The 9,361-nt window shown below is 41.4% G+C and overlaps 1 long non-coding RNA gene across 1 annotated transcript; it reads right to left on the minus strand.

Moving 5' to 3' along the window:
* Positions 1 to 4,204: 4,204 nt before the first annotated feature.
* On the minus strand, positions 4,205 to 6,691 carry LOC138844386 (uncharacterized). Its single transcript, XR_011380149.1, has 2 exons — positions 6,566 to 6,691; positions 4,205 to 5,404 (listed from the first exon to the last, which is right to left on the minus strand). It is a non-coding gene; the product is annotated as an uncharacterized lncRNA (long non-coding RNA).
* Between the last annotated feature and the right edge of the window lie 2,670 nt (positions 6,692 to 9,361).

Raw genomic sequence — 9,361 nt, forward strand, 5'->3', positions numbered from 1 at the left:
AGAGACGGCCGTGCTCCCAGGTGGAGTGCACCGGGATGTGCAGAGTGAGGGAAGGCTTTATGGAGGAAGTGAGGTTTGAGGGGCTCTGAACACGCAGAAGGTCCCCACGGCGAGAAGAGGATGAGGACTTTTCCAGGCAGAAGGAGAAGCAGGTGCAGAAGCACAATGGCATGATTTGGGAGTCTCCTGAGGGGTCTCCCCATCAAAGAAAACCTCCTGAGCAGGCTGACGACTGGTGCAGTGTCCAGAGGGGACTGTGCACAGCAAGCTGAGTCAGACACCAGACTGCTTCAGCATGTGACATCTGCTGCCGGTATCCCCGCTCCGGGCTGCGGCCGCCGAGACGCCCCTGGCTTCTCCCCATCTCCCCTTCCTCCTCCGTCACGGAACAGCAGATGCTGCTTCTGATGCCCCAGCCAGTGGAGAAAGACCTCGTCCTCTATCAGTGAGAAAAACCAAACCTTGTTGGCGTCCTCTTTGTCAGATCCATGAAAAGGACTCTTCAAACAATAAGTAACGGTAACATTTCCAGGGTCCAGTGGCCCATACGTGTATTAGCCCTGCATCTGCGACCCCTTCTTCTGCCATTTACCAACTGGCCAGTTTACTGTTTGCTGCAGTTTGCAGGTATGCACAGAATTGGTTATATGAGCCTGGTTCTTCAGCTTCAGTAATTTCTCACAGTGATGGAAGCTAAAACAGAGGAGTATAATAGGATTTGGAAGTAATCTGTAGAATTTCTTTCTTTTTACTTTTATCTATTGCACAGAAAATCAAGATTTTTTTATTTTTCAGAAAATTACACTCTTGTCAAAATTTTCTATTATAGTGCCTTTTGGTGAAAAACATTTTCAACCTGATTCCACAATTATTTGCCATGGTTCTGCTGAATTTCTTTTTTTTTTTAAAGATTTATTTATTTATTTGAAAGTCAGAGTTATACAGAGAGAGGAGAAGCAGAGAGAGAGAGAGGTCTTCCATCCAATGGTTCACTTCCCAGTTGGCCACAACGGCCGGAGCTGCGCTGATCCAAAGCCAGGAGCCAGGAGCTTCTTCCGGGTCTCCCATGTGGGTGCAGGGGCTTAAGCACTTGAGCCATCTTCTACTGCTTTTCCAGGTACATCAGCAGAGAGCTGAACCAGAAGTGGAGCATCCGGGTCTTGAACTGGTACCCATATGGGATGCCAGCGCTTCAGACCAGGGCGTTAACCCGGTGCGCCACAGCACTGGCCCCCTGCTGAATTTCTTGAGTAGTTAAGGGAAGTTTCTGTAGCAAGCAGTCTCCTGTTTTGACATTATTTGCAAAGGAAAATACTGTAGGAGGTAATTATACTGTGGCTAATGAGGTACCTTAAGCTAAAGTCCTTGAACAAAGGACATTTACATGTCTGAAGTTCTGTAGTGAAGTAATCATGGGATGCTTATGTAGATATGCCTTGATTGATAACTGTCAAATGAAAAGTTTTTTTAATTTTTTTTACTTAAGAAAGAAATTTATCAACATTTATTAGAGCTAATAACAGAGTCAGGTTTTAAAATCAGGAATGTCTAGTTCCAAAGGTTTATCTCTTCACTCTCTCCCATTGGCTTAGGTAACAGTTGGAGAGCTACACACTGCAGATACTTATCCCTAGCCGGAATCATAGTAATACATCACTTTAAAGCCAGCAGAATGTTTTTATATGTGTTAGAATGCAGAATCGCTAACAAGCCTTTCGGTAAGTTAATTAATTCTTCAATTTTATAGTTGGGTAAATTGAAGCATTAAGAAACTATGGGACTGCCGGCGCTGCGGCTCACTAGGCTAATCCTCTGCCCTGTGTCGCCGGCACACTGGGTTCTAGTCCCGGTCGGGGTGCCGGATTCTGTCCCAGTTGCCCCTCTTCCAGTCCAGCTCTCTGCTGTGGTCCGGGAGTGCAGTGGAGGATGGCCCAAGTGCTTGGGCCCTGCACCCCATGGGAGACCAGCATAAGCACCTGGCTTCTGCCTTCGGATCAGCGCGGTACGCTGGCCCCAGCGTACCGGCCATGGCGGCCATTGGAGGGTGAACCAAAGGCAAAGGAAGACCTTTCTCTCTGTCTCTCTCTCTCACTGTCCACTCTGCCTGTCAAAAAAAAAAAAAAAAAAAAAAAAAAAGAAAAGAAAGAAAGAAAGAAAGAAACTATGGGATTTACCTGCCTAAGTCACACAACTAGAGTGAGGCATAATGAAGAGCAGTAGTGTGGTTTCCTGACCCCAAACCCACTACCATTACTACCAGGCCACCTTGTACTCCAAAGAGACAGAGAAGTGATAGAAAGTTTGCCCACCAAAAAGCCATGCTCATATACTCAACTAGTAAAGAGGTACTACTCTTTCTGTTTGTACCAATAAAAAAACTTGAATTAAAACATTCACAATTTTATTTTTTAACAAAAATTTTGTAGCAATTAAAAAAACTTTTTAGAAACAGATTTATTTAGGGAGCCAGCGCTGTGGCGCAGTGGGTTAAAGCTACAGCTTGCAGCACCAGCATCCCATATGGATGCCGGTTCGAGTCCCAGCTGCTCCATTTCCAATCTAGCTCCCTACTAATGTGCCTGGAAAAGCAGCCAAAGATGGCCCAAATACTTGGGTCCTTCTAACCACATGGGATAACTAGAAGAAGCTCCTGACACCTGGCTTTGGCCTGGCCCAAAAGTTGTTGAGGCCATTTGAGGAGCGAATCAGCAAATGGAAGCTCTCTCTCTGTCTCTCTGTGACATTGCCTTTCAAAAAAGCTAAGTGAAAGATTTATTTATTTATTTATTTGAAAGGCAGAGTGACATAGAGAGAGGCAGACACACACACACACACACAGAGAAAGAGAGAGAGGGAGAGAGAAAGAGGGAGAGAGAGAGAGAAGTATCTTCCATCCATTGGTTCACCCCCTCAAGTGACGATAGCAGCAGGGGCTGGGCCAGGTTGAAGCCAGGAGCTTGGAACTCCATCCGCAACTCCTCCTTGGGTAGCAGGGGCCCAAGTATTTGGGCCACCTTTGGCTGCTTTCTCAGGTGCATTAGCAGGGAGCTGGATGGGAAAAGAGCAGCCAGGGCTTGAACCAGTACTCTGATATTGGATGCCAGTGGCACAGGGAATAGCTTAACTCACTAAGCCACAATGCTGGTCCCAGCAATTCGAACTGTTAATAAGAGTAATAACAAAGGCCAGAGAACCACTAGTTTATAAATCCTCATGATATGATAAAGTTTTACTGATTATAATGTATATATTTTTTCTTATTTTGTTTAATAACCTTTCATGGACTAGAAATTTTTGCAAGTTAATTAATTTGAGAGGCAGAGTGGCAGAGAGAGAGGAAAAAGATATACGTATGTATAGAGAGATCATCCAACCACTGGTTCACTCCCCAAATGCCCACAATAATCAGGGCTGGACTAACCCAATGTCAAGAGCCAGGAACTCCACGTGGGTCTTTCATGTGGGAAGCAGGTACTTAAAGCAGAGACAGGACTCTATCCCAGGCATTCCAGTATGGAATATGGGTGTCTTGAGCAGCAGTTTAACGCACCATTCCACAGTGTTAGCCCCTGATTATGTACTTTTTAAAATTATAAGTAATGCTCTGGAAAAAAAATGAAGCAAGATGAAATCTTTGCATTTTGTTAATTAATGAAGTTGAAAAATTTTAAGTTTAAAATGGAGAGAAGGGGTGGGCATTGTGGCATAACAGGTTAAGCTATCGCTTGGGATACCCGCAATCCCATATCGAAATGCCAGGTTCAAGTCCCAGCTACTCTTCTAATACAGCTTCCTGTTAATAAGCATTGGAGGCAGCAGATGATGGCTCAAGTACTCAAGTTCTTGCCACCAACATGGAAGATCCTGATGAAGTTCCAGGCTTCTGACTTTGGTCTGGCCCATCTCCAGCTGTTGTGATTGTTTGGAAAGTGAACCAGAAGATGGAAGATATCACTCTTTATCTGTCTCTCTTTGTCATTCTGTCTTTCAGATACATAAATAAAAAAAAATAAAAAAGAATGCACTAAAATGGAGAGGAGAGAGTGAAAAATCTATCCCTATGAAGTGCCAACAACAATTTATACTCACCATGAAGAGCAACACATTCTGCCTCTGTGGTTTGTGTCTGGAGCAGAAAATAAAAGAAAAGGACAAAATTCCAAAGGAGGTTCAAATTTATTCTTCAACCTCAGAGGCTAGTTCAGGTTTGCCTGTGTGGTTTTATTGCTTAGTTCACATATACAAATTATCACTGGAGATCCTAAAAGCCCATAAACAAAAAACTCTCACTCCTGACATTGATAAAAGAAGACACTCTTTCTCAAATACAATTATTTGGTTCCTCACAAATTCAAGATGCATGAAAAGAGAGGGGAGTTTTTTTAAGAGAACTTTTTTCTACCTCATTTTAAAATGTTGCTCTTTCTTCAATGATGGGCAATCAGGGGCTTCTAAAAGCACAATAATATAATGGCATCTTCCAAATTAGTCATCAGGGAACTTAGCGTCAAATTATGTATATCACCAGAATACCATGGAGTTAATTTCTGTGGTTACTCCTTTAGAGGGAAAAAATAATATAATAATTTACATTTTAAATCATTGGGATTTAGCATTGACCTTTACTGCAGTAAAATCCAGTTTTGGGGGAAAAGTCTTGCTATGACATTCCCTCAGGAATCACTTTTTATAGTTATAGCCAGATAAAATATGATTTGCCTGTAAGGTGAAGCTACTACTATATCCTACCATCTGTATTACATATTACCATAAAATTATATTGAAGTTATATTGAAATAAGCATTAGGATAAGACCAATTGTCTGACCAAAGAAAACATTTACAAATCTATAGTTTAAGAAAGGATATGAAAAATGTAAGGGACGGAATATGTGTTTTACTAAAGTCATATAACAGAATAATTGGAGGGGGGTGGGGAATATATATAAATTGCCTAGAAATCCAGGAGTTCATGGTTGTGTGTTAAATTCCAAGTTGGTAGAATCTTATTGTCCTTGCATAACCACAGGAACCACTTGTAAATACACCATGTATGTTAGTATTTGAACTTTACCTAATACCTTTCAACACTTCAGAGGTCACTGCCAACCAACCTAGTTTTTAAAAATACATTAGTGCTTTCTTTCTTGGTCAACACAGTCAAGCTTTGGATTTTTTGAAGTTTTATTTGTTGTTGTTGTTGTTTTGTTTTGCTGGTAATTTTGCTCTTGGTAGCATCCACAATAGGCTGGAGATGAGATGAGGACAATCTTAAAACTCTTTGTTTACTTCTTGAAACAGGCACCATCTCCCATGTCTGTGCTGTCATTCAAGTTTGTTCATTTCCAGTTATTTGATCTTAGCATCTTTTTTACATTTCGCAGATGAAAATTTTCTTCTTAGCACTGTCCAGAAAATTTACACTAGATGTGAGGATTTCAAGGACGTGTCATAAATTGGAAAGTATTATTTACTGACAAAAATTGAAAATTTCAAACACTACGATCCGCCAATCTGCCCACTTTAAGTACTTTGAATGAGTCTAATTTTTAAATGATTTAAAAAACTAAACCATGTCCCCTTGGCTGAACCTCAAATGGCCACCTCCTCGGGGTAGGTGTAATGAATTTGAGGTATTGGGGTACAACATCTGGCAAGGACTTGTGAATTACAGTTTTCTTTTACAACTGAAAACCATATCCTGGTCAGGTCTCAGCGGGGTTTAATGCTGTCAGAGCGCACAAGGTTTGTTTTGATCTGTTACGGAGTAACACACATAGCTTTCAGTTCACACTAATAACATCCCTGTGTCTGGTATACACCAATCCAGAGGCTACTAATTAAAGGCTGGAATTAACTAAACACAGTTTCACTATGAAACATGTGAAACTTATTAAAACTTAAAAGTAACTGCTGATTCTCAATGCAGGCAGACTAAAGAATGTTGGAGTCTTGTGAGGTTACTTGAGCAAAAAATTTTTCAAGCACATTCAAGATGCTTTTGGTCTGCCTATTTAGTACACAATGTGTTAACATAATAGAAAAATGTGCTAAACTTTTAAGATCACTGAAAGCAACAGATGAAAAGACTTTAACAGGGAAGCAGCCCATTTCCCTCACCAGGGTTAACTTCCACTTCTGGTCTCCGATCTAACACTTATTTATGCGGTTGTTTGAAAATTACTTTACCATTTTCTCACCAAAAAACCTGTTTGTTGATCTGGAAATGAAAGGAGGCCATGGAACCAGTGAAGATGACAGAAAGGAGGTGTGTTTCAGTAGCCAAGTTACATAATTCCACATAAGACTATGGCTTTGTTTTATTTTTAAAATTTTTATCAGCATGTAATATACATACAGGAATGTGAACATCTTCTTATGAGTGTACAGTTTGCTGGATTTTCACAAACTGAATGTATCTGTGTAACTAGCATTCAAATCAAGAAAGAGAACACTCATATATATATATATACATTCATATATATATTTATTTAACTTGGCAGCAGATAAGAAGGTCTTCAAAAATTCATGGAGTGGACATTTGGCCTAGTGGTAAAGATACTCACATTCTGGGTTCAATTCCTAGCTTCATCTCCTGACTCCAGCTTCCTGCTAATGCAGACTATGGGAAGCAGCATGGATGGCTCCAACAACTGCATTTCTGTCATGCAAAAAGGAGACCTAGATGATATCCTCAGCTTTTTCAAATTAAATGAGAATGTCATGGAAATGAATGTCATGAAAAATTTATGCATGGATTTCAAACATTGCTTTCCCCAAGATAAATGTATCTTTTAATTCTATTTTTCATGAATTTTTGGAAGTGCCCTTGTATCTCAACACACAGCAGGCAATTAGATCTTGCTCTATGTTGTGATTTGAAAGAACAATTAAGCTCTGGATCTGCAAAGCAATGCAGAATGACAACAGGCAATATTGAGTTCTTACTGCTTGTGGTTTTGACAAGGCTGTTTAGTCCCAACATGCCATGTGTGATGCCAGCTGCTGAAGCTGGATCCAAGAAAGGAAACAAGGAGGAGGAAATCACTTCACTGAAAACTTTTTCTCCAGGAAGTACACTCAGAGCTATGGTTAATAGAAGTTGTGAATGCATGGTGGGGCTTGGGCCTAGGTTTCAAGTTCTAGCGTTAAGGAGATACCATCATCACAATTTAGTAGCTGACACATCCAACCTTAGTTACTTAAGCTCTCTGGACCTCAGTGGCCCAATCATAAAATAAAGATGTGTCAGTGTCACTGGGATACTGAGAAGATCACATGAGATGCCTCATAGTTTTACATGGAAAGTGCTGAATACAAGCTAGTAATTCAAAAATGGCACTGATGATGATGATGATGATGATGGCAAAAAGCTGATTCACCCACTGGAGAAGAGAATTTGGGTTTTCTCCTCTCTTGAATCTCATTTACCATCTTCATGTGGAGTTTATCTATCTCATAGCCTGTTAGCACTGAATTTAAGACTAAAGGGTATGGCCAGTGCCGTGGCTCAAAAGGCTATTCTTCTACCTAGCGGCGCCAGTACACCAGGTTCTAGTCCCGGTCGGGGCGCCGGATTCTATCCCGGTTGTCCCCCTTCCAGGCCAGCTCTCTGCTATGGCCCGGGAGTGCAGTGGAGGATGGCCCAAGTGCTTGGGCCCTGCACCCCATGGGAGACCAGGAGAAGCACTTGGCTCCTGCCTTCGGATCAGCGCGGTGCGCCGGATGCAGCGTGCCAGCCGTGGCGGCCATTGGAGGGTGAACCAAGGGCAAAGGAAGACCTTTCTCTCTGTCTCTCTCTCTCACTGTCCACTCTGCCTGTCAAAAAAAAAAAAAAAAAAAAAAGACTGAAGGGTGTGACCCCCTGTTGGTGAAAGACCCCTGTTGGTGAAAGAACTCCATCCCTTCTCACTTCTGGATTTACATAATCTGGGAACTTTAAGCACACACTCCAAACATGTACTCTACACAATGCTTTCAAACTTTTATGTGTATAAACATTACCAGGATCCTGGAGCCCCATATCTAAATATTCCTTTCAGTAGATCTTGGGTAGGGCCCAGAAATTTGTGTATCATCCCACAGAATCTGCATGTAATCATCGCCCAGGTGACCCTGGCACAGGTGTGTTCTAGGCCACCCTTTCAGAACCAGCCTCTGAATTACAGGACCTCAGACGTTATGAAGAGCATCTGTTGAAGCAGAGGAACAGTCACTGATTTGATTTGCCACGCTAAGTCGACAATATTCACAGCTGACACTTCCCAAACATTAAAGGAATTTTCCAAGGAATAAAAAAATTCTCCAAACATGTGGGTTGCTGGCCTTCATTTCAGATAGATAATTTGCATATCATTAAAAATCCCAAGCAGAAATGAGATGCTAATGAAACTGGTAGAGTCAAATCAATGCAACTTTAAAATTCATGAAAGCAAAAATAAGATTCCTGCTAATGTATAAATGTAACATTTTTCTCATTATGGTTTTCCATTTCTTAAGCATACTTCTTGGCATCTGACATTCTCTCTCTCTCTCTCTCTCTCTTTTTTTTTTTTTTTTTTGGCATTTTCCGTTCCTTTTATTTTTTTCTAAAAATGAGCCCATCAGTACTCTACAGACCAAGACATTAAAATTGATTAATTGATTGATTGATTTGAAAGGCAGAGACACACTGACAGATCCTGTTATGCCACAATGCTGGCTCCTGCCCCAAATTTTATTTATGATTTGAAAAGCACAGAAAGGGAGGGAAGGGTAGAGAGAAAGAAAGAGAGAAAGAGAGAAAGAGAGAGAGAGAGAGAATCGATCCTATCTGCTGGTTCACTTCTCAAATGCCCGCAACGGCTGAGGCTGGGCTTGCTGGGAACTCAAGCCGGGTCTCCCACCTGGGTGGCGGGACTTGAGCTCTCACCTGCAGCCTCCCAGGGTGTGCTTTGGCAGAAAGCTGGAATCAAGAGCCTGAGCTGAGGACTGAACTCAGGGACTCTACTGTGGGAATCGTGGACTTCTAAACCAGTGTCTCAATCATTAGGCCAACATTCACTCTGGCCCAAGATATTTTTGTAAAACTCATTCATGCATATACACATAAAGACAGATTAGATACAGCTATAGCTATGCTCTGTACCTTGAGATAAGCATAATGGCTTGCTAAATGAGTAACTCTTCCTGGCCTTACATTTTACTACTTTTTCTCCTTTTCCATTTTCATTATCATCATACTAAATTTTGTGTACATTTGCTTAAAAGGTACTATGTTCAATTAAAGATATTTCATAAAAACCGAGGATAGTCTTAAGGAGATGGCCATCCAGACTATACATTTGGTTCTCTTCATTTGAGCCCAATAAACAGACTGCTTG

Source organism: Oryctolagus cuniculus, chromosome 11 (assembly GCF_964237555.1).
Source record: "Oryctolagus cuniculus chromosome 11, mOryCun1.1, whole genome shotgun sequence".
Lineage (NCBI taxonomy): Eukaryota > Metazoa > Chordata > Mammalia > Lagomorpha > Leporidae > Oryctolagus > Oryctolagus cuniculus.